This window comes from Leptidea sinapis, chromosome 40 (genome assembly GCF_905404315.1).
Source record: "Leptidea sinapis chromosome 40, ilLepSina1.1, whole genome shotgun sequence".
Taxonomy (NCBI): Eukaryota; Metazoa; Arthropoda; class Insecta; order Lepidoptera; family Pieridae; genus Leptidea; species Leptidea sinapis.
In genome coordinates, this window is record NC_066304.1 from 1,309,345 (window position 1) to 1,334,671 (window position 25,327).

At 35.4% G+C, this 25,327-nt stretch overlaps 1 long non-coding RNA gene across 1 annotated transcript; it reads right to left on the reverse strand.

Annotated features, from left to right (window-relative positions):
* Positions 1-14,648: 14,648 nt before the first annotated feature.
* Positions 14,649-17,649, reverse strand: LOC126976371 (uncharacterized). The gene is made up of 3 exons (XR_007731897.1): positions 17,602-17,649; positions 16,590-16,682; positions 14,649-14,788 (listed from the first exon to the last, which is right to left on the reverse strand). It is a non-coding gene; the product is annotated as an uncharacterized LOC126976371 (long non-coding RNA).
* Between the last annotated feature and the right edge of the window lie 7,678 nt (positions 17,650-25,327).

The window sequence follows — 25,327 nt, forward strand, 5'->3', positions numbered from 1 at the left end:
TTGTAAAATAATCGACATACAAGCCCCTATTGGGGAATGTATTAGTACTAATGTACAAAAATATAACAATGAAGATTTTTCTTCAATTAATTTAAATTAAGTTATTTGACAAGGGTGGACAAGTCTTGCAATATCATACAAAATAGGCAACATTCACCAAATATAAATGTTACTGCTATAGATAATCATAATATAAAGCTCATAAATATTGTTCACCAGAATATACAAGGTATCTCAAGTAAGGAATTAGAAATTGAACTGTTTTTGAGCAGCTGTAATATAGATATATTATGTATTACAGAACATTGGCGTAAGAGTCATCAGCTCCAGTTTAGTTTTAGAGAACATAAAGTAAAGTTCGTTTTGTAGAAGTAGGGCAATACATGGAGGTTCCCTAATTATTATTAATAATAGATTGAAATGTAAAAATAGAAGAGATATTGTTAATCTCTCTATAGAACAACTAATTGAGATAGCTTGTATAGAACTAGAGCAGTTTATTATTGTAAGTGTATACCGCCCCCCCACTGCATCATATGAACAATTCCAACATAGAATGGAGGAGGTACTATCAAAATTTAGCAAAACTAGCAAGTCAATTATAGTGTGTGGAGATTTTAATATAAACTTGCTTGAACCTTCGGCCAATTGTACTAGCCTTAAAAATTTATTTCAAAGTTGTTCAATGTATTTTGGGAACCTACTAGAATCACTTCTACAACAGCAACCTGTTTAGATAATATTTTTACAGATGTTACTATTACTAGTAAACTCATAATTAATAATCTTCAGTCCGAAAATAGTGGGCAACTTATAAAAGTAAATACAAGATTGGACAATGTCAGACCAAAAAAGGTGACGATTATACCAGTTACGGGTAGCCGTCTTGAGAGGTTTAGAAATAATTTGGTAAATACAATACCATTTTTATACTGTGGCGAAACTGCTAATTTTCACTACAACTTAGTCTTCAATTCCTTCTGTGAGGAATTTGACAGGATTTTTACTCCAGTAACGGTGACAGTAAACAACAAACATAGTTTTAATGATTGGGCAACAATGGGTATCCACAAAAGTCGTATACGCTTATATGACCTTTATTATGAGAAACATTACAATAATAGTGAAGAATTTAAAATATATGTAAAAAAATACTCCAAGCTCTTTAAAATAGTTTGTCATGAAGCGAAAACACGTTTCATTGCAGATAAAATTAAAAACAGTAATAATAAAGTAAAAGCGACTTGGAGTGTAATTAACAATGAAACTGGTAGATCGAATTGCCGTAACACCTCTATCTGTATAAATATAATAATCGCGTTATAAATTCGGAAATAGAAATTGCAAATGAATTTGATAAATACTTCTCCGAAATCCCGATTGTCACGACCAAATACCTTAACTCTTCGCCAAAAGCAGCATATGATATGCTTAAATTACACGTACCAGTATCTTCTACTGACTTGAAATTTAAGTATGTTACAGGTAGCGATATAATAAAAATCTTCAAATTAATTAACCTAAAAAATACAAAAGACCTATGGGGCCATTCGACTAATATTGCTAAATACATACTTGACGTTATAGCACCTGAATTAGCAATAATATTTAATGAATGCATAGATGAGGGTGTGTTCCCTGACCTCATGAAATACAGCAAAGTTATACCTTTGTTTAAATCGGGCAGTTCTTTTGACCCTGCTAATTTCAGACCTATTTCAGTGCTGCCTGTTTTTAGTAAAATTTTTGAAAAACTTTTGCTTCAACAGCTACAAATGCATTTTTGTAAATTAATGAATAAAAATCAGTTTGGTTTCACTAGGGGCTTATCAACAATTAATGCGGGTACTAGACTCATTGAGCACATCTTTGACGCCTGGGAAGAGTCACAGGATGCATTGGGCATTTTTTGTGATTTGTCAAAAGCATTTGACTGCGTCCACCATGAAACTTTACTCCTAAAACTAAAGCATTATGGAGTGAAAAATAGAGCCCTAAATCTGTTAAAATCATATTTAAGCGAAAGAGTTCAGATAGTCGATGTAAATGGCAAACGGTCTTCGGGTAAACCTGTGGGAATAGGTGTTCCACAGGGTTCTATTCTCGGTCCTTTCTTGTTTCTTACATATATTAACGATCTACCGTTCGTGGTAGATGATAGCCATGAGATTGTATTGTTTGCTGATGATACTTCACTTATTTTTAAAGTGAAGCGACGTGCGGATATTGATGACGAGGTAAGCAATGCACTCTCAAAGATAGTGCGTTGGTTTGAGACGAATAATCTGCACTTAAACAGTAAAAAAACAAAGTGTTTACGGTTCATTACACCAAACACAGCGGAGGTACAAACCAACGTACTTATAAATGACCAGAGATTGGAACTTGTGGACACTACGGTCTTCTTGGGTATCACGTTAGATAAAAAGCTTCAGTGGGGTCCACATATTACCCATCTAGCAGATAGATTCAGCTCTGCGGCATATGCAGTTAGAAAGATTAGAGAGTACACGAATGTTGCCACCGCTAGATTAGTGTACTTTAGTTATTTTCACAGCATCATGACGTACGGTATATTACTATGGAGTCATGCTGCTGACATTGATATAGTGTTTGCACTGCAAAAGAGAGCTGTTCGTGCTATATATCAGCTTGGTTATAGACAGTCTCTCAAAGAAAAATTTAAAGAAATAAATATTATGACTGTTTATTGTCAGTACATTTATGAAAATTTAATATATGTTCACAAAAATCGTCACCTTTTTGCTCTTAATAGTGATTTTCATTATTATAACACTAGAAATAAGGGATTGCTTGTAACTAATTCTAGTAGGCTTCATAAGATACATAATAGCTTTAAGGGTAAATGTATACACTTCTACAATAAAGTCCCAGCCACTGTTCAGGCATTATCTATAAATAAATTTAAATGTTTTATAAAAAAATGGCTCTGTCGTAAATCCTATTACTCCACTGCTGAATATCTAAATGATCGGACAGCCTGGGGCTAGATTGTGATTATTTTATAGCGACTGTACAATATTGTATATTTTTATTGAAAAGAGCGCAAAAAAAAGAATGCTGGGAGAGTTTCTTGCGCCGCTTCTTCTCTCTCAGAGCGCCATTTGTTTCCGAAGCGGTAGTAGTATCTAGTAGTATAAGAAATGACATCAAAAAGAATTCTAAAGGAATCAATTTTGAGAAAATAAATGCCTTTTATGCCTTTTACAATAATTGGTGAAATGTTAAGAGATAATGTAGTAAAATTAATCGCAAAAAATGATAATATTAAAAATAGTATTGGTGCCAGATACCACTTCGTTTGATAATATTTGTTTATTGAGTAAAAACAATATTTTGTAAGTGTTAATAATTTAAATTTAAATCTATTTAACACTCTCTCGTCGCTAATTTCTTTTGGTAATTTATTAAATATTTTTACACACATAGCATGACAGTTTTTTGGTACAAAGTGGTTTTAATGTCGAGTTTATTGTGGAGCGAGTGTTTGGAGCGAGACGCGCGTAGGGTTGTTGACATCACATATCGTATATTGTTATGGGGCAGTGCGGCCGATATTAATACTATCTTTATGCTGCAGAAGAGGGCTATTCGCGCTATTTATAACCTAGGTCTTAAAGAATCATTAAGAGAAAAATTTCAAGAAATTTAAATAAACATTTTGACTGTTGCTTCTTAATACATTTTTGATAATGTTCTGTATGTTCATAAGCACATTGAAAAATTTTCTAGAAACTGTGACATTTATAATGTTAACACGAGATACAAACATAAACTTGTTATGCCTACTACTCGGTTGGATCGAGTTAGTAAGTCTTTTGTTGGGCGATGTATATGCTTCTACAATATGATCCCAGAAAATGTACAAAACAAATTTGTTGCGAAATTTAAAAGAATTGTTAAAAAACGTTTGTGTGGGAAAGGTTACTATAGCATAAACGATTTTCTTAATGACACCACGGACTGGGAATAAAGCGAAGACCCTCAGGCTCTTTAAATATAAATGTTTATTGTACGATATCACATTGTAATCCATATTTTATATTAAAATAAAAGCCCGCTGAGTTTCTTGCGCTCATTCTTCTCAGGTCTGGGGCAGTCTCTTTTGAACCCATTCAAGGTAGTTTTTGACGTTCAATAAGGGATTTTAAATCCTATTTTGAACAAAAATATTTGAATTTGAATTCGTATCTACATGCAAATATTCGATAGATATTTTTTGTTCGTAGCTTTGCTAACGTCTAATTAATGAGATACACGTAAACTTCCAAATGACCTTTCCAAAACCTGTAACATATTAAGATTTTAACTTGAACACCTTCCTACCAACACAAAACAATGACATTTATATTAATTTGATATTTGGCTTATCTGTTTGAAATAATTTACTATAAAAGGGATTAAAACAAAATTATTTTCTCATTCAATCAAACGTGCTAGCCCCCACCGCAATGCCTCTTCCCATTTGTCTCCTATATTTACTAACCTTATAGATTTTTTTACTAACCTTGCTCCTGTAACATATTTTCAGACTGTATACGATTACTCCCGCCCAAATCGACAAGATCAATAAAATTTTCATTGTTTATTCATACAAGAGCTCTATAGCTACAATATATTACAGACGCGGTCGTTAATAACGTTCTTTTTGAACAGTAAATATCCGGTCAGAAAACGGTACATTGAAATATTATATCGATAAAATAATGTCTTTGTTATAGGTGAGTCCATCCTCTCGAGATATATTGAGCAAGTATAACCAAATATTATTGCTATCACAAATGATGACAAGCATTTTGGAATCCTTGTCTTTAAATTAACTGGAGCAGTCAGTTTCACAAGTCACAATAGAAGAATATGCTCTGAATTATATTTTAATATCTACTCCACGTCATTGAGGTAATATTTTATGCCACGTAAGTATTAGAGAAGCTCGTCAAGAACAAATTATCCGTTGCAATTTTTTGACAAAGGCACCTTGATATTCATATCCATTAAATGTATATATTATATTAATTGGTAAAAGCTACGGTCTGGTATTTGAGTCCGCGTCGTGTAGCTGCAAAGATTCGGTTCTTCTGAACTCTTGTTTTGTTATATTTTTTATCTACACCCATGTTTTAAATCCTCTATTAAAGATTCTAAAATAGTTTGCTTTTTGCCAACATTAAATCAGCCAATGTCCTAATAACATTTACACCATCCAAACGAATGTTGTAATGAAATTCAGTACAACATCATATCATCCGTTTTCATAATAACACTTCTTCGGATGATATTATGGTTATTAGAACTGGCCTTTTTCAGAATCCTTTATAGAGGATTCATATTACGAGTATGGGTGTTGATAAAGTCTTGCAACTGTTGATAATTAGGTATTAAAACACTCATGTGATACTATTAGCCCACATTCGTGTTTTAATACTCCTTATTACACAACAGTTGCATAAATACGCATCTAACACATACAGAAACTCACCAGCATGAGATCAACTTAGGCCGCCATCTTAGTTGCCGCCATATTGCTTTGTAACAAGGCAACTGAAGGCAACACGGACTGGCATAAACCAATAACACTAGAAATATCAACGACGATAGCTTTTATGATTGCTTCGATATATCTTCGTTATGTCTGACGCTCGTTAGTTTTGATTCCGTAAGCGAGTATCTATTGCTTTGTTGCGTTTTTAAGAAGTCAACTATCAACAGACGATAATTTGATGTTAGGTAAGTAATCACACTAATGCCCCAACTGTCTAAATCCTGACTATGATAGACTTAGTTGTTAAATAATCATAAAACCAAATATATTAAATTCACCGCGCCAAATGTCAAAAATGTAGATGCGAATATTTTATTAAATGAAGAGGTGGTAAAACCAGTGGAATCTGCTATATTTCTTGGCATTACTCTTGATTCCAAATTGCAGTGGGGCCCCCATATTGAAGGATTGGCGAATAGGCTTAGTTCTGCAGCATATGCGGTTAAGAAAATCAGACGGTTAACTGACATAGATACGGCGAGATTAGTATACTTTAGTTATTTTCATAGTATTATGTCCTATGGTATATTGTTATGGGGCAGTGCGGCCGATATTAATACTACCTTTGTGCTGCAGAAGAGGGCTATTCGCGCGATTTATAACCTAGGTCCTAAAGAATCATTAAGAGAAAAATTTAAAGAAATATACATTTTGACTGTTGCTTCTCAATACATTTTTGATAATGTTTTGTATGTTCATAAGCACATTGAGGAATTTTCTAGAAACTGTGACATTCATAATGTTAACACGAGGAACAAACATAAACTTGTTATGCCTACTACTCGGTTGGGTCGAGTTAGTAAGTCTTTTGTTGGGCGATGTATATGCTTCTACAATATGATCCCAGAAAATGTACAAAACAAATGTGTTACGAAATTTAAAAGTATTGTTAAAAATCGTTTGTGTGGGAAAGGTTATTATAGCATAAACGATTTTCTTAATGACACCACGGACTGGGATTAAAGCGAACACCCTCAGGCTCTTTAATTATTAATGTTTATTGTACGATATTACATTGTAATCCATATTTTATATAAAAAAAAAGCCCGCTGAGTTTCTTGCGCCCATTCCTCTCAGGTCTGAGGCAGTCTCTTTTGAATGGGTGGTAGATTTTGACGTTCAATAAGTGATTATAAATCCTATTTTGAATAAAAATATTTGAATTTGAATTTGAATCTGTACTGACGTAAAGACGTCAAGTCATCTTAGTCTGATTATTTGGTACTAGCTGACCTGGCAAACTTTGTTTTGCCATGTAAATTATATATGTAAATTTTCTTGAGCTTCAACGAATCTATTTCATTGAGATCGGTCGAATAGTTTAGGAGTTATTAGGGAACATACAAACATACATTCTCTTTTATATATATAGATTAATTTAGTTACACATTTGTTTTCTACATTTTCTGCTATCATGTTGTAAAAGCTTTGAAGTGTTTACCAGTGGGAGGCTCCTTTGCACAGGACGCCGGCTAGATTTTGGGTGTACTACAATGGCGCCTATTTCTGCCGTGAAGCAGTAATGTGTAAACATAACTGTTTTTCGGTCTGAAGGGCGCCGTAGCTAGTGAAATTACTGGGCAAATGAGACTTAACATCTTATGTCTCTAGGTGACGCTCAGAACTTTTGGGTTTTTTAAGAATCCTGAGCGGCACTGCCATGTAATGGGCAGGGCGCATCAATTACCACCAACTGAATGTCCTGCTCGTCTCGTCCCTTATTTTCATAAAAAAAAGCGTTTACATAGCCCAACAAACGACTTACTAAATCGCCTCAACTGAACACTAGGCATACAAGTTTATGCCTATAAGCCCTAAATCTGTTAAAATCATATTTAACAGAAATAGTTCAGATAGTCGACGCAAACTTTTCGTTATAGGTGTGGTAAATAATCGTATACCCACCATGGGAGAGATAAACAAAACCGCGTACAACATTCGCCTTCGACTCAAGTGACAAGCACGCGGTGAAGTGGCCTACTTCCGTCCCCAGTTGCATAATATACTATCGTATAAGGGTTTGATTCCATCCAACAATACTCTATAAGGGATTATTCCCTTATTCATTGTAGCAAAAATATGTTGGTTATTAGCAGAAGACTAAAATTATTGATCTAGTGGCTTGTAGTTGTAGTTCCTTGTCAATGTAAGCATTTCATTGGACTTTGGTCAAAACCTCATGTTTTACTTTCTCAATAACTATCTATTTGCCTCAGTTCACTGTCTCTTTAAATTTATTTGTTTTTTATTATGTGAACAGTAAAACACAAGTTAGCCAATTCAGCCAAAATGTCTGAGATATAAGTAATTTATTTTTCAAACAAATTCAATTATAAGGATTCATATTCACAGGTAAAATTGTATTCAATACAATTTATAAAGTATTCATTAATATTACTAAGCTACACTGGCCTGCAAAAGTAAGTATCACACTTTTCAAATTAATTTTTTTTCTTAACTGTAGAAGGTAGAGATTTAAGATTAAAAACGTGTTGTTGCAAATTTAATAGGCTTAAATTCTTAGAAACTAAAATTATACATTAGTAACATATTTAACTTAAAAAAGATAAAACAATGAAAATAGACATTTTTAGTTTACTGTAAAAAAAATTCAACTAAAATGTATTACATGTTATTTAATTTTTAATAATTGGTATTGCCTCCTCGAGCTCTGATTACAGCTTCGAGCCGGTTTGGCATACTGAACACTAGGTTTCGGAGCCGATGTTGGGGAATATTCTACCATTCTTCTACCAGGGCCTGCTTTACTGCCCTGAGGGTAATAGGTGGTGGTCTGCGATTTCTGACTAGCCTCCCAAGCTCATCCCAGGCGTGTTCTATCGGGTTGAGATCAGGACTTCTTGATGGCCAAGCCATCACGCTGATACCGACCTCCTGAATATACTCTTGTACGATATGAGCCGTATGTGGCCGGGCATTATCATGCGTCAGCATCGATCCATCACGCATATTTGCTAAATACGGCCCTGCATACTCATTCAGAATCTCTTGAGCATATCTTTGCCCAGTGAGGGTGCCATTTTCTATTGCTACTAGCTCTGTGCGACCTTCTGAAGATATACCAGCCCATACATGTACACTGCCTCCACCGTATTGGACTCTTTCTGAGATGCAGGCTTGAAGGTATCGCTCACCAGGTCGCCTGTAAACACTTCGCCTTCCATCAGAAGTGTAAAGGGAGAATCGAGACTCATCTGCAAATAAAATTCTTGACCATTCTTCTTCATCCCACAGCATGTGTTCACTGGCGTATCGCAGTCTCGCTACTCGATGCTGTCTTTCGAGTTTTGGGCCACTCGCTGGTATTCGGGGTTTCAAATTTGCTTCAGCAAGTCTTCTTCTCACTGTACTGTCACTAATGTAATCCCTCCGGGTCTGAAGTAGCTGTTGCTGGACTTCAACTGCATTTTGGTGGCGATTTCTTAACACAGTGGAAATAATATAACGAGCTTCTCGGACACTGGTACACCTGGGTCTGCCATTACAAGGTCTCCTCAGATGGTGTCCAGTCTCTTCGTACCTTCTGGACCGTTCGTTCCGTCACACCCACCATTCTTGCAGTGCGACGCATACTCATGCCCAGTTCCAGAAAAGCCATGATCCTAGCACATTCTTCAACTGAAAGAGGCACGATAAATAGATGTTATGTGCTTTTTAGCATAAATTTTAAAAACAAGACCCATCGATCTTGATAAAAATTTAAAACAGAAAGAAAAATGTGAATGTTAAAATTGTAATTCGGAAACGTCCACTTTGAAAAAGGAATGGTTTTGTTTTTGAAGTTTTTTTCCAGCCAATTCTTAAAAGAAGGTAAGAAAGAAATAGTCGGTATTACTATAAAGTTTTTATGTACAAAATGAAATTCTCTTTGGAGTCCTTTTTATTTCGAAAGTATATCTTGTGAACTTAAAACGTTATCCCGATTTTAAAAGTGTGATACTTACTTTTGAAGGCCAGTGTAGTTATTAAAGAAATAAATTTGATACTGCCCAAGCTGGCATGGAGGTCTGCTAATTATGAACACGCAATATTTTGTTTGTCTTTAGTTCACTCGTTAGAATTATACCAACTATTTCCTACTCATATTCCGTAAATAAGTATTATTACATTAATAGACCCATCGAAAACGTGATTACAGTTCCCGTAAGCGACTTAGAGACAGACGGAGCGATAAATTGAGGCCAAAGTTAGTTGTGACATGCAATCTTAATTGCTACAAGCTGTTTGCACGTTCCTAAGTTGATTTACTAAATGCAACCTAAACTTCTAGATATAAAGTCTAAATTCGTTTGAACTTTCTGTGGACTGATATGAAGCTGTCATAGAAATGAAAATAGCGTTTATAGGTAGATATTGTGTTTATAAAGATTTAATTTTTTACATGAAGAGACATTTCACAAAATTATCGGGCTTAGCTTAATAAGACTACTTCTCCACATAGATAGAACAACACCGAACGAAGGCTTGGCTTTCACTTTCAGGATACTGATCTGGTTCCCGCGGTTTTGCAGCGCATCATCCATGCACGCGGCTGGGCGCAATGATGGTCTTGCGGCTGTCATGCGAAGAAAGTTTGCCTCACTGTTAAGAAGAACGCGAGCGAGTAGCAATAGACTTCTTAATAATGTTAACTGTTCAACTCTGCGTCGTGCTCTTGTATCTAAAATAAATGATTTAATTTGAAAGCTATCGAAAGGTCTCCCTTCATTTTCACTTGCCTTCTTGAAGCGTACATACTCTTTCTCTTTTGTTTGTTGGCTTTCTTTCGTCGACGCGACATTCGGTCTATATGGACCCGGCATAAGAAACCCACACTGCAAACTGTGTCGGAAATAACGCAGCAACTACATATTGATACTTTAAATGGAAATTATTGTAGTTGGGATTAGGGTGCGTTCTCACCAGAGGTGTGCGATAAATATGACCGATTTGAAGTTGCATAATGAAACCTGTGCAGGTTAGTGCTGTGAGGATGAATGTACAAAAACCTCGACCTTGTTTAGCTGTTAAGTAAATTAAGTTATTCTATTCGTTCTTAACAAACTCATATTCGCACATCTCTCGAGGACAAGCAGCTTTATAGCAAAATACAAGACTACAATTTGCAATTTATGATGAAATTGTGTTATATTTTATTGATTCTTAGGATCAAAAATCTTAATTTCATCATTATAGAAGATACGTAAAAGATGTTTTTGTTTTTAGTATTTCTTACAATCTTCTCACCGAACTCTTATGTAACATGAACAAAGCCTTATTTCATCAATTTAATTCAACCTCTTCCTAATGGTTCGTGGTTTAAGACGGAGGCAATTTCAACAGCAGTCCACTTAACAGCCCCTGCTAAATACCTAACTTGTGTAACTCCTCTAAGTATAATGGTTAGACTATACAAGTTGGGATCTACCCGTATAGTGGTTACCCTTACAATGTTAAAATATAATTTTAGTATACCGTATTGGTTTCTTCACTTTAAATTAAAGTTTTATGAATCTATCCCTAATTTTTATCCCAAAAAAATGTTCAAAACAAAAGTATGACGATATTGAAAAGAATTGTTAAAAACGTTTGTGTGGTAAAGGTTACTATAACATAAATGACTTTCTTAATGATAACTAAGATTGGGAATGGTGCGACCGCTCAGGCTATTAAATAATAAGTTTAATTGTACGATATTACTTTGTAACCATTTAACCATTTTTATGAAAAAAATAAGCCCGCTAAGTTTGTTGCGCCCGTTCTTCTCAGGTCTGAGGCATTCTTTTATAATGTGTGGTACTTTTTGACTCAATAAGTGATTTTATATCCTATTTTGAATAAAAATATTTGAATTTGAATTATGTGTCTTAGGTACTCATAGAGATATAAACACAAAAATACAGGAGAGTTTTTTAGAGTAAATCTTTCACTTACTATTTTGAACACACTATAAAAGTATATTTATGAACGAACGAATGATACATAACTTTTTAATACAAAACGTATATTCCATATTATACCTATGTTAAGCGTGCTAAGAGTTATAAATAGTAATAAATTAAACTGGTGTTTTCCTTAGCAACTGTTCAAACCATAGACGCGTAGAATATATTATAAGACATATCACATAATGATCCATTGTAAGCGAAGTGATAATTAAGTCGATATAAGCAAGGCGAATATTTTACAGGAATAATATTGTGATATAATGTCGGAGATATAGAATATACTAAATAGCTATAAACAGCAATTTTGATTTGTCAATGTGTGCGGTAGCTAGTTTATTTATATTCAAAATACTAAGAAGCTAACTCCTAGCGAGGCCGACTGTTTACGACCTTTCACCAAAATCGGTTTGCTTTCCTTTTCTATCTTGTTATATCTCCATTAGAGATTTAGGATAGGAGGATCAAGGAGATGGATAAACGTCGTTCCATGCTCGTGCGGAATATTAATTTTCCACTCGGTCTTATAATTATTGACCCAATTCTTCGTCCTGGGACTCCCGAATAAACCGGGACTCATCAAGAAATGACATACTTACTGGTCGCACCTGTGTTGAAATATTTTGCACTTTTCTTTTTTTTATGGACGAGGACAAACATGCCACCCACATTCTGTTGCAACACCAGAGGAATCACAGGAGCGTTGCCGGTATTTTAGAAAAAAGTACGAGCTTTTTTTTTATGTTAGCACAAGAAAGGTTTTTTTTATAGGTAGGTAATTAAATATATGTAATTAAGAATTGTAAGTTTTATGGATACAATATAATTTATCTATGGATAAACTAGAGTTAAATAGTTTGTAATTTTCTCAAAGGTGGTACGCCTTATTTAAATACGACGAGTAAATTTGCATATTAGAAATCGCAAATGAAAAAGGAATAGTGTTAAAAACTGAAATAACAAGATCAATAATGTAAATTGTATTTATATGAAATAAACTATTACAAGTAATATTTACATTTAAAATTTAGTAATAAATTCATGACTTGTACATATTTGGCAAGTTAACTGGCAGTTTATATTGACTATATTATGACTAATTATATTCCCTGTGACGGCTCATGTGAACTTGTTATCAATAATAACCTAAATTAGTTAGGTACTTATAACTGAGTGACGCTATTTCGTTAAACAATGAAACTCATGAGAAAAAGAACACGAATGAGTTTTTACCGCCATTTGGTCAATAAAGCGGATTAACTTAACAGGTGTGTTGAACTTTGAATGGATATTCTAAATTTCAAATGAATTATTAATTAATTCACTTAAAAGCCATCACAGTAACAGAGCTCTAGAGTACATCACTCATCATTCACCACCTATAGTTGTAGTTGGCCATCGCTCCATAGTCCCTCAAGCCTGGCATCTGGTTGTACGTTCCTTGCACTGAGAAGTCGCCGTTCTTGCCCACCGGCCATTTACCACCAGCCGCCGCTGAGTACTGAAATAACATTTAATATGATTCTACTTCACGTCATACTGTGCACTCGACCGTAATAGAAAAAAAAAAGAAAGAAAAACATTTATTTAACAAAAGACTCACAGGTAACAAACCAAAAAATAACGTATTTAAATAGTTATTGATTTAATATTGGTGAGTTCCTGTGCAGTGCAGGAAATCTGTCACCGACTCAGGATTATCTGTTATACGGCCGTGGCTATGCCACAGCACTGATTTTCAATACGAATGCATACCCCAAGAGGCGCCCTCTTTCCGCCTCATGCGTCCGATAATATCATTGTTATTGTCTCCAAAAAATAAATCAAAAAGCACAAATAATTTGTCTTAGAGCAAAACAGTTCTGACATATGAGTCGGGGAATGAAAAGTTAAGGTATTAATTTATAGTAGTCATGTAACCGAAATTAAGTACTTTCAAGTTCAGATATTTATATGATTGCACAGTGAAGTGGCAGTGGGCAGGGCATAAGGCTCGAAGGACAGACAGCGAAGACCTTAAATGGCGACCATGTAATAGGTAGACGTAGTATTACCCTACCTATTGGTAGGCCCTCCACAAGATACACCAATGATCTGGTCGACATCGCCGGAAAAGGTTAGATGAGGGCAGCGTAGTAGTAGTGTGGAGACCTTTGGCGGTCGCCTATTCCCAGCAGTGATCGTGTTCTGATTGAAATGATAATGATGATAGATATTTATTTTAACAATAGGAAACTGTGCATTTTTAACACGAGTTCGAAGATCCCTCACCTCGTATTTTTTTAATATCATTATCTCAGCACTAAGTCAGAATAAATTTGTAAATATATATTTGCAGAAAATAATACTCAAAACTATTTTTACTAACATCTACTGCTAGAGGTATGTCATGACACGAGCGGCATTGTCCAGACACTTTCATTGTAGCCTATTTTATTTCGCACACAACTCGATGCAGTTGTGGGTGAAAAATGAATTGACTCGGATTCACCTAAATAATGCATTTTTTTTTCAATTCTTCCTTCTGCTTGGAAATTTTAAATAACAATAATTATAAATCACAAATAACGGACTGCTATAGACCATGGTCATAAATGTCTAGCTTGTTACACTCATCAACTTCGTCAGAGTTAGAATAACTTACCATGGTGTGTCCGTGAATCTGCTTAGTGACGTCCAAGGAAGCCTGTGCATTGGGGTTCTCGTAGCGCAGGCCTCCGCCCACCAGAGAGGCGTCTCCCATCGGACCCAGCACCCTCGAGCCCGACACCTGCCCGCTCAGCTTTCCACGAGCGTCGTCAAAGATCTGGTGCTCGTACCCGCCCTTACCCTAGGTCAATAACATAGTGCTCATACTAGTATGTCTTTGATCACAGAGAAATGTGGATATAACTACTTTCGCACAGTATGAAGTATATTCGTAAATGAAAGGTCTTTTATGTGCAATTATAGATTCGGTGAAAGATAATTTCGATCGTCAAAAAATATGTCTTATGACATATTATATGATGGATGAAGACTGACCAGAATACCTTGATCTTACTGTCTCATTATTGCAAGACATTTGGAAGCGATAATGCTGGTGCTGTATTTATTTCTATTATTGAATAAAGTTGTATACATTAAGATGAAACTTACAAAGAGTCCATTATCGTTAGCGCCAAGAGTTCCGAACACCTTGCCGTTGTCGCCCACTTTACGATCCACCGTGACGTCACGGCGCCCCCTCTGTCTCACCGTGCCTCTGATTGCGTCCCCAACGTACCACACGGGGTATGTTCTGTGGACCGTACACTCATATTAGTAGAAGTCGCAAAAAACGACAAATGTAATTCCCCCAAAATTCATTCTTTATTTGTATTTTTGTGCATGCTTTATCCTAATAACCTAATGTTATATTGTATTTATATTTAAAATTCTCTTGTAAGATTGAACATAAATCTTATGAGAATAAATGTCTGTAACACAGACTTTGGATCCAAGTCTGTGGTCTGTAAGCCCAACCAAACTTTCAATGTACCTGATCGACAAAGTTTCTATCAACTGATACGGAGTGGTTTGAAATCGCGCGCTAAGGCATACTAAAATATTACACGAAATCTGTTTGGCCAAAGAAAATATAATAGAGAATTGGCTGATTATTCTGCTAAGGACTTGTCCACACACAAAGAACAACGGAAACGATTTCTTCGTCTTTAATGAACTGTTCACTCACCCTTTGTCTTAAGGTTATGGTTGGTAAAACGTTTTTGTTTAGTAGAGTTCAGTACAGCCCTGTTTCTCTTCTTTTTTACCGAAAATTAGGGACGAGACGAGCAGGAGCTTCAGTTGGCAATTGGTAAGCCATACCCATTACAATGCAGTGCCGCTCAATATTCTTGAAAAACATAAAAATTCTTAGCAGCAATATAATTGCGATCGTCACTTTGAGACATAAGATGTTAAGTCTCATTTGCCCAGCAATTTCACTAGCTACGGCGCCCTTCAGACCGAAAGACAGTAATGCTTACATAATACTGCTTCACGGCAGAAATAGGCGCCGTTGTGGTACCCATAATCTCGCCGACATCCTGTACAAAGGAGCCTTCCACTGGTATTGTGTTAGATGTATATCAGTAAGAATATTACAAAACCGAACGATACGATAATAACACGAATATATCGCACCTACCCTACTCTAACAAATGTTCGTATTCCATATCGTTTATCGTAACAACATCGTAACCATAGACTAATACTTTGATTTTTTTACGATGTTAGAGTAAATGAATTATGCGCAAACTATGTATAATCTGTGCTATGTCGCTGTTAAGTGTCAAAAGTCAAAACATAGCTTATGCACTTAGAACCATGCCTGACTCTGCACCATCTCGACTTCGTTGCGATTATCGTAAAAGTGACGTTTGATTGTTTGTCGAATTTGAATATTCGTCTCTGACATTTTGAACTAAGAGTAGGGATAGACCGATAATATCGATAAATGTTTCGTTCGTTCAATCATCGTTTCGACATTAAATACGATGTAACTAAGAGTAGGATTCGACACGACTAATGCCACGATATATCGAATATCGAATTTAGGAGTAGGCCCGCAGAGTTCAAAAGAATCGATTATTTGCATCTACACGACGCGAACTTAAATACCAGACCACAGACCATAGTTTTCACCAATTAATAAATAAACATTGAATCGATTTTACCCATAATCTAGCCAGCATCCTGGGCAAAGGATCCTCCCTCTGGTAAACTGGTCTGCAACTAATGTGATCTTTTGTGATAGCCACTATTAACTATAGCTCACAGCTTAGATTTATTCTTGATTCTGTTCATGTTTCTTATTATACTTTGCATTGAGCTAACATATCTCAAGTGGTTAAAGAATAAATCTTCCCAAAGATATGTCACTCTTTTGTATTACGTTCGGTAGCTTTCTTCCGTCTACGTTTGCTATATATGGACAAGTTTTACTCTGTTCTTAGTAGCAAACTGGATAATAGAACATGCCATTTAAAGACACCTTGCATTTACTTTTCTGGCGTGCTGCTATTTCCACGTAATATTCAGATATCATAAAAACTTACGGGTCATGTAAAACTGGCACAAACTCCTGAGCTGCGATGGCACACACCATTGTTATCAGAACACAGACCTGCTTCATCTTGGATTGCTGTTTCCTGTAATATAAGTTGCGCTACATTATATTGCCAAATATATTTATACCATATAATATATTATTTATACCATTAATATGTGCTTATTTTATATTAAATTATTAGTTTGCTATAGATATAGCAGATAATAGCAGATAATTTTTGAAGTGAAATAAAAGGCCTTTTTTAATTAATAATATAAAATACTATTGAGCTGTGCCCCACGGTTTCACCCACGCGTATTTATCTTTTATGAAATACCTATTGTGGCGAACATATAAGATGCATCTAGCATTTGGTATCTTCTTCTTTTAGATGTAAAAAGTATCAATATTTTTATAAGAACACTAGTTGTTAGACTGTACACACGTCTTAAATTTGAAAAATCGGTCCAGTTGTTAGGAGGAGTTCACTAACATTCACATGAGCGGGAGAATAATATTATATGGACGGAATTGAGAATCTAAACCAATCTCAAATTCACTGGAATACACAAAAAATCGTCATAATCGGTACAGTCGTTTAGGAGGTAGTTCAATTACAACAGACGCACAAATAAATATATTAAGATTAATACAAATGCCTGCGAACATGATATAGAGAGAGCTAGAACTATTTGCTAATATTCTCCGGTAGGCTTGAAACTTTATTCTTTATTAAGTAATCCCAAGAGTTTACATTTATCAAATCTAGGATAGGTCGGTTCTTGCTCCTAGTTTTCATCATATTACTGGCATATTATTATTCTATTTGAAAAAAGTGTTGTATCCAAAAAAAAACAAGTGATACGCGATCGCGACGACAACGCCACCTACCAGATTCAAAGTATAACAAACAGCTATAAGCTGACACTACAGAGTAGGTAGGGATACTTAGAAGCTAGAATCACGAATACCAAAGTTTAACATAAAAAGATAATTATTTATAATTATTATTTACATACCTTTTAATACACTGAAGTTACAACGGTCAAGCCTCAAAGAACGAATGATAGTCGACATTTAGTGAATGAAGTATTTATACAAAACAACCGCCTCGGGACCGAAGAGTAACTTCCCTTAGTAATTCCCCGAGACCCCGCGTTAATAACTACATAACTAGATAAAGCTTGCTAGCGTCATTCTGACTAACAAGTAACAAGCAGGACGTTCAGCTGATGGTAATTGATACGCCCTGCCCATTAGAATGCAGTGCCTCTCAGGATTCTTGAAATACCCAAAAATTCTGAGTGGCACTACAACAGCGCTCGTCACCTTGAGACATAAGATGTCAAATTTCATTTGCCCAGTAGCTATAGCTGCGCCCTTCAGACCAAATTTAAGTTTAATTTAGTTTAAATTGATATCGTATATTAATAACTCAGTTTATAAGTCCCTCCAAACAGTAAAAAAAATAGTTTTAATCACCACAATCGATCTATCCCGGGCACCTAACCAAAACCCTGTAAATCGGCCAAGTGCGTATCGGATTCAAACTCCCCTGGTTCTTAATCAAATCAAAATCACTTTATTCATTCACGGAAATGACACCTATATAAGTCAGAAAATTACTTTTCTTATTGAATTTACTGTCACTTCGTAAAGGGTTGAGCTAATGAGGATAATCCTCTTACATGTTAAAGTAATATTCTAATAAAATATTTTGGTTTATTTAATTTGCCTTGCTTGCACAGCCATATTGAAATTCCCAATATTAGTTTTTTTAATTGTTGTTATAATAGCACTACACGTATCGATACAGACTGTCAACAATTATGTTGTTGAACTATTGTGTTTACCAGTGGGAGGCTCCTTTGCACAGGAAGTCGGCTAGATTATGGGTACCACAACGGCGCCTATTTCTGCCGTGAAGTAGTAATGTATAAACATTAGTGTGTTTCGGTCTGAAGGGCGCCGTATCTATTGAAATTACTGGGCAAATGAGACTTAACATCTTATGTCTCAAGGTGACGAGCGCAATTGCAGTGCCGCTCAGAATTTTTGGTTTCAAGAATCCAATTTCAAGAAAAATATTGTGTATATTATCGTATGAAAGTTGGTGTTCGTCAGACATAACAGACTTTCAAAAAGCGTTTGATAAGGTCAACCACGAGCTCTTACTTATAAAGCTAATGGAATGTGGTATACATGGTGATTTAATGCGTTGGATCACGTCATATATTAAAAATCGCACACAAATTGTAGCTATCAACGGATTTTTTTCTGACGCCATTTTGGTTCCATCTGGAGTACCTCAAGGGTCTCATCTCGGTCCTTTATTGTTTGCTTTGTTCATTAATGATGTCTCATCATGTTTTACTTGCAATAGTAGATATCTGTTTTATGCAGATGATCTTAAACTATACAGAAAAATTGAAAACATTGATGACTGTTTCAATCTACAGCGTGACCTTTCTGCTCTCAGTACTTGGTGCCATAATAATTTAATGAAACTAAATGTTGACAAATGTCATGTTGCCACATTCACTAATAAGATAAATAGCGTAAATTTTTCCTATCACATTTCGAATTCACTTTTAAGTCATAAAGAATTTACTAGAGATTTAGGTGTTATTGTTGATAAAAAACTATCATTCATTGAACACATTGATACTACTGCTGAAAGAGCAAATCGGATGCTAGGTTTTATCTTACGCATTTCAAAACCTTTCAAATGCCAACATAGTGTTGTAATATTATATAAATCTCTGGTTCGTAGTATTTTAGAATATGGTTCAGTAGCATGGTCACCTTTTTATAAAAACCACATTGATACCGTGGAAAATGTTCAGAAACGTTTTTTGAGAATTTTGTGTAACCGTTTCAAACTTAGAAAATCACTGCATAGTTATGAAGCTAGATTAAAATATTTTAATCTAGACTCACTTGAAATGCGCCGTAAATTAATTGATCTAATATACATGTATAAAGTTGTAAATCATCATATTCATACTAAACTGTTGTCCAGGTTTTCACTATACTGTAATCCTTGTAGGACTAGAAATGTAAGGACTTTCTTTGTTCCAACTTCTCGCTTGTGGACATCACATAATGCACCAGTTAATAGATTATCTCGTTCATATAATGACTTAGCAAATATCAATAACTGTATTGATATTTTTTCTAATAGTCTGTGCAGTTTTCGACGCCTAGTTTTAGACACTCTGCGCCTGTTAGAGCCTTAGCTTATCTTTATGTGCTTCATATTTATGTTTTTTGAAATATGTATCAGTTTCGCTTTATTGTATGTTATACTTATAGTATGTAGGATATAATTTTAGTTTGTGTGTTTTAAATTTATGTTTATTTTATCTCAGTTAACAAGTTACATGCATTTTCCTACGTCATGATAGTAACATAAAATTATTTATTGTTTTATATAACTCTTCATTTATTTAAGTTAAATATCACGTGTTACTATCATAAGTGTTTCCATTTAATTGACGTATATGTTAATAATGATTTACTTATACTAGCGTTATTTTGTAATTATTAATACATGTATGTTGTATGGGAACCAATAAATAAATAAATAACTCTTATTTTTAAAAAAGGCAATCTGCAAGATACAGACAACTATAGGCCAATTAGTCTTCTATCAAGCACATATAAACTCTTTGCTTCAATAATACTGAAACGAATCACTCAGGAAATCGACAACGCACAACCTACAGAGCAAGCAGGCTTCCGCTCAGGTTTCAGCACTATTGATCACATACAGACAATTGAACAAGTAATAGAAAAACACAGAGAATTTAACAGACCACTCTATGTGGCGTTTATAGATTTTAGAAAAGCCTTCGATAGCTTCTCCATCTGGAACGCGCTTTACTCTTTAAATATCGACCAGAAATATATCAACATTATAAAAAACGTGTATGAAAATAGTACAAGCAAAGTTAGATTGGAGACCAGCGGAGAACCCTTCAAAATTGAACGAGGTGTATTACAAGGTGTCCCACTGTCACCTAAACTTTTTATAGCGGTTCTTCAAGACATTTTCAGTAAAATATATTGGACACACAAAGGAATTCTGTTAAATGGTAAATACCTCAATCATCTGCGATTTGCAGATGACATTGCGATACTGGCCGAATCACCTAAAGACTTAGAGGAATCGGTAACGACACTCGATCAAGAAAGTAAAAAAGTTGGTCTTGCAATGAACACAAACAGGACAAAAATAATGACTTACCATTACAGAAGGCCAATACAAGTAAACGGACACACAATAGAATATGTTGACAGTCACATCTATTTGGGGAAATAAGTCTCATTATATAAACAGCAACTTAGAAGAAGTAAAGAAGAGAATAACATTATCGTGGAAAAAATTCTGGTCGCTTAAAGATATATTAAAAGGCAACTATAGACTGCATATGAAAAAATCGTGATGGACAGTTGTGTTATGCCATGCCTGCTCTATGGCTGTCAAACCTGGGCATTCACAAAAGAAATAAAACAAAAAATAGAAAAGACACAAAAATCAATGGAGAGAAGCATATTGCGGATCAGAAAACTACAAAAAGTACGTAGTGAAGACATTAGAAAGAAAAACTAGCTTACCGATGCACTAAGACACGCGCACATTGAAATGGCAATGGGCTGGCCACACAGACAGAAGGTGGACAATGGAAAAACCACCAGGTAAAAGATGCACTGGTAGACCAAAGCAGAGATGGGTAGATGACATCGTGCAGGCGGCGCGGTGGGGAGAAACTGGATCGATCAAGGCAAGGACAGGGAAAAATGGAAAAAGTTGGGGGAGGCCTATACAAAATAAAAAATGGGGTCCATAACCAAAATTATATTGAATAAATAATTAAACTAGTCACTTTAAATAAAATTAACACTAGATTTTAAGAACTTTAAATTACTAACATTTGATTGTATATTATGGGTTATGGAATAAATGGCTTATTATTATTATGTATATATGTAAGTAGATATGTACGAAATACATATTATGGCTCTATTTACATGTCTGACCGCTGCCAGATAACTACCCTAGACAAATGGAAATTTAAAGTGTAAATATGTAAGTGGGGTGAAATTCTGGTTGCATGTGAATTATTTTAGCTTTTTTTACTTAATGCCCTTAACCCAAAATAAGGTTTTAACCTTTAACATCCATTACGTGTAAATAATCACGGGACATTTTGACAACGTCAGAGGAATTTATATTCTTCGTGCAGCTGTATTCGTATCTACCGCTAATATCCGTAAAATCTTCTCGTCCCAAATACCGCAGTGTCTGAAGACGAGGGTTTTGAACAAATGTGTGTTGCCAGTGATGACTTGATGACTTCCGGTACGCAGATGTCCGCGTCGTCGCTAACTATGGGCCTTATGAGGAAGCTCATTGTCGCTCAGAGAGAAATGGAGAGGGCTATGCTCGGAGTTTCCCTGCGAGATTTAATCAGAAATGAGGAGATCCACAGGAGAACCAAAGGCCCCGACATAGCACAATTGATTGCGAGACTGAAGTAGCAGTGGCCAAGGCACATCGTTCAATGGACAGATGGACGGTGGAGCAGAAATGTCCTCGAATGGCGACCACGTACCGGAAGACGCAGTGTTGGTAGGCCCCCCACAATATGGACCGACGATCTAGTCAAGATCGCCGGAATCCGTTCGACGAGGGCAGCGCAGGACCGGTCATCGTGGAAATCTTTGGGGGAAGCCTTTGTCCAGCAGTGGACGTCTTCCGGCTGATCATGATGATGATGAACCGCTAATAGTCATAATATTTCTAATATACATAATATAACGCACGTTTTAATGTTTTCGGTGATTCCCCGTTTCCAAATAATAATGCAATTGTCTCATGAGTCACAGAGATAGATATGAGACACAGAACAGTTAAAAGAGATAACCGCTCTGTGGTCATACACTATGACCTTTGTGGTATTTCACTCTTATCAATATATAGGTTATTTACTGACTTATTTGTTGATTCTGGCATTGGCATTGCAGGTGATATTAATACCATATTTATGCTGGAAAAGTAGGTTACTAGCGCTCTTTATAATGTACCTAGGTCCTTAAAAATAATTATGAGAAAAATTCAAAGGAATAAACATTTTAACAGTTGCTTCTCAATAAATTCTTGATAATGATACTCGTATGTTATTTTAATTTTCTAGAAACTTTGATAATAGTAATTTAACGAGGAAAAAACAAACATTTTTTATGCCTACACATGGTTAAGTCGAGTTAGTTTTTTGTTGGGCTATATAGATGCTTTTAGAACACAATCCCATGTATTTTATACAAAATAATGTGTTACGAAATTCAATAGTATTGTTAATAAACTTTTAAATTTGGTAAGGGTTACCATAACATAAATAACTTTCTTAATGTACCACAGATTTGGAGTGGAGCGTCTTTAATTGTTTCACATCAAAACAAAGATTGAGATCTTTTATCACAATATAGTCGGACCACACAAATCTTTAGCCGCTCAGCAAAAATTAAGAGACTGGCTGGGGGTTATTTTATTTTTATTATTTTATTTTATTTTATTTTATTAAGAAAACCAACAGCATATTACAGATTAGATAAATAACTAATAATATTTTACAATAATAATGCCAATAACAGGTTTCCCTTATATTAAATTACGGTTTCCGAAAAATTTCAACATGGTGCGATACCTACTAAACAAAAATGAGATTTATCTTGAGATTATATAGGTCGTTTCATTACATAAAAAAAAACTGTTACTAAATATATACATAAAAGGTAATACATAAATATGTATACTATATGTGGTAAAATAAATAAACATATTATTATATTATGTTAGTGCATCAGTTACTTAGATGTATCATTGAAAGTAGCTATGAGTTCTGATTTGAATTTAGATTTATTTATGCTGAAAAGATCTACGTGACTGAAGGTTGTGTTGTAAGTATGTATTGCCCGTGATATGAAAGTGTTTTTGGAATAGTTTGTATAGTGTAGTGGTTCATATAGTAGATTCGTGTGCCTCGTGCGGGTTGACGGTGTACAGTATGATATTTTAGAGGTCAATTTATCGCAGTCAACAAAGCTGTTCACAATATCAAATAGTAGGCTCATATCAAGTAAAATGCGTCTCTGCTCCAACGTTAATAGTTTGTGCGCCTTACAACTGTCATAATAAGAGCCGGTGTGTAATTTTTTACGGTAGTTTAGGTGGTTTAAGAATTTTTTCTGTATACGTTCCAAGCGTTCATTGTAAATTATATATTGTGGAGACCATATTGGACAAGCATATTCCAGAATACTCCTGACATATGCATAGTAGATAACTTTAATAGGTTCTATATCAGAAAATGGTTTGCACGTGCGCAAGACAAAGCCCAGATTTCTTATGCTTTTTTTTGCTATGTTGTTAATGTGGTCGCAGAGTAACATTTTGTGATCAAAATATTTGGGTTGTCAATGTATTCGCCATACGGTGCACCTCGTAGCTTCTTTCCTCCGGTTTTCGTGCCTTCAGAATTTCTGAGGCAGTGTCAGCATCAAGAGAGGACTGCCAAACTTGTCGAGTTTTTTTTATCAGAAGTCCCAAAATAAAAACAGCAAAGTAATCGCGTCACCACCAACAAGATAACTATTATATTCTGTAATTCAATGTAAATTAACTGAAAAAAGTCTCCCTTTGTCGTATCACCTCGATTCTAGATCACTCCTCTAACTGCCACAGCCTATGTAAGCATACTTGGCGTCGATATATCGAGCGACGATCAGTTCCGTGGTCACTTGGCAAAAAAAGCCAAACTGGCCTCTGAAAAGCTTGGTGTAATCAGTGAGGCGTGAGACTTCACTATAACCCACCACAAAATTTAGCCTCACATGGAGTACTGTTCTCACCTCTGGGCGGGCGCTTCCTAGTACCAGCTTCTTTAATTTGAATTTTTTTCATCATTCCCGCATACAACGAAGAGCGGCTCAAATCATCGACGATCAAGTCATCTCTGATCGGCTTGATTCTTTGACATGGCTTCTCTCTGCATCTTCTACCGCATTTATCACGGGGAGTGGTCAGAGGGGCTGTTCGGGTTGATTCCAGTGGCCGTATTCCACCACGGGGCATTACGTCAAAATGCAAAATACCACACGTAACAAGTTGACGTCTGGCATTCCACAACCGCGCGTTTTTGCAAGAAATTTCCTACCTCGCATAGCCACTGTGGAATCAATTACTGGCTGCTGTTTTCTCAAACCGATACGACTTAGGGATCTTCAAGAAATGAGCATACTCCCACCTGAAAGGTCGGCAACGCATCTCTTGATACCTGTTGCTGAGGATGTGTGTTGACTTCACCCCATCCCGTGAGCCTCTTGCCAGTTTGCCCCCTCTTATATAAACGTGAGCCTCTTGCCCGTTTACCCCATCTTATATAAAAAAAATAGGTTTTGAGTTTTCATATAAAATGCGAAGAAACTTTCTCCAACGTATGATATTGTAGTGTGGCGAATGTGTTACGAAATTCAATAGAATAATTTAAAAAACGTTTATGTAATAAAGGTAACTATTACAAAAATGATTTTTTAATATGATAATAATAATAATAATATAATACTTTATTTCAGACCCTTGATCCATAGTACAGACACACTATAAAATATATAATTAAAATAAAGTCAACAACATAAATTACAAATAGGAACTAGGTTGCAATATCCAGCCAGCGTCGATAC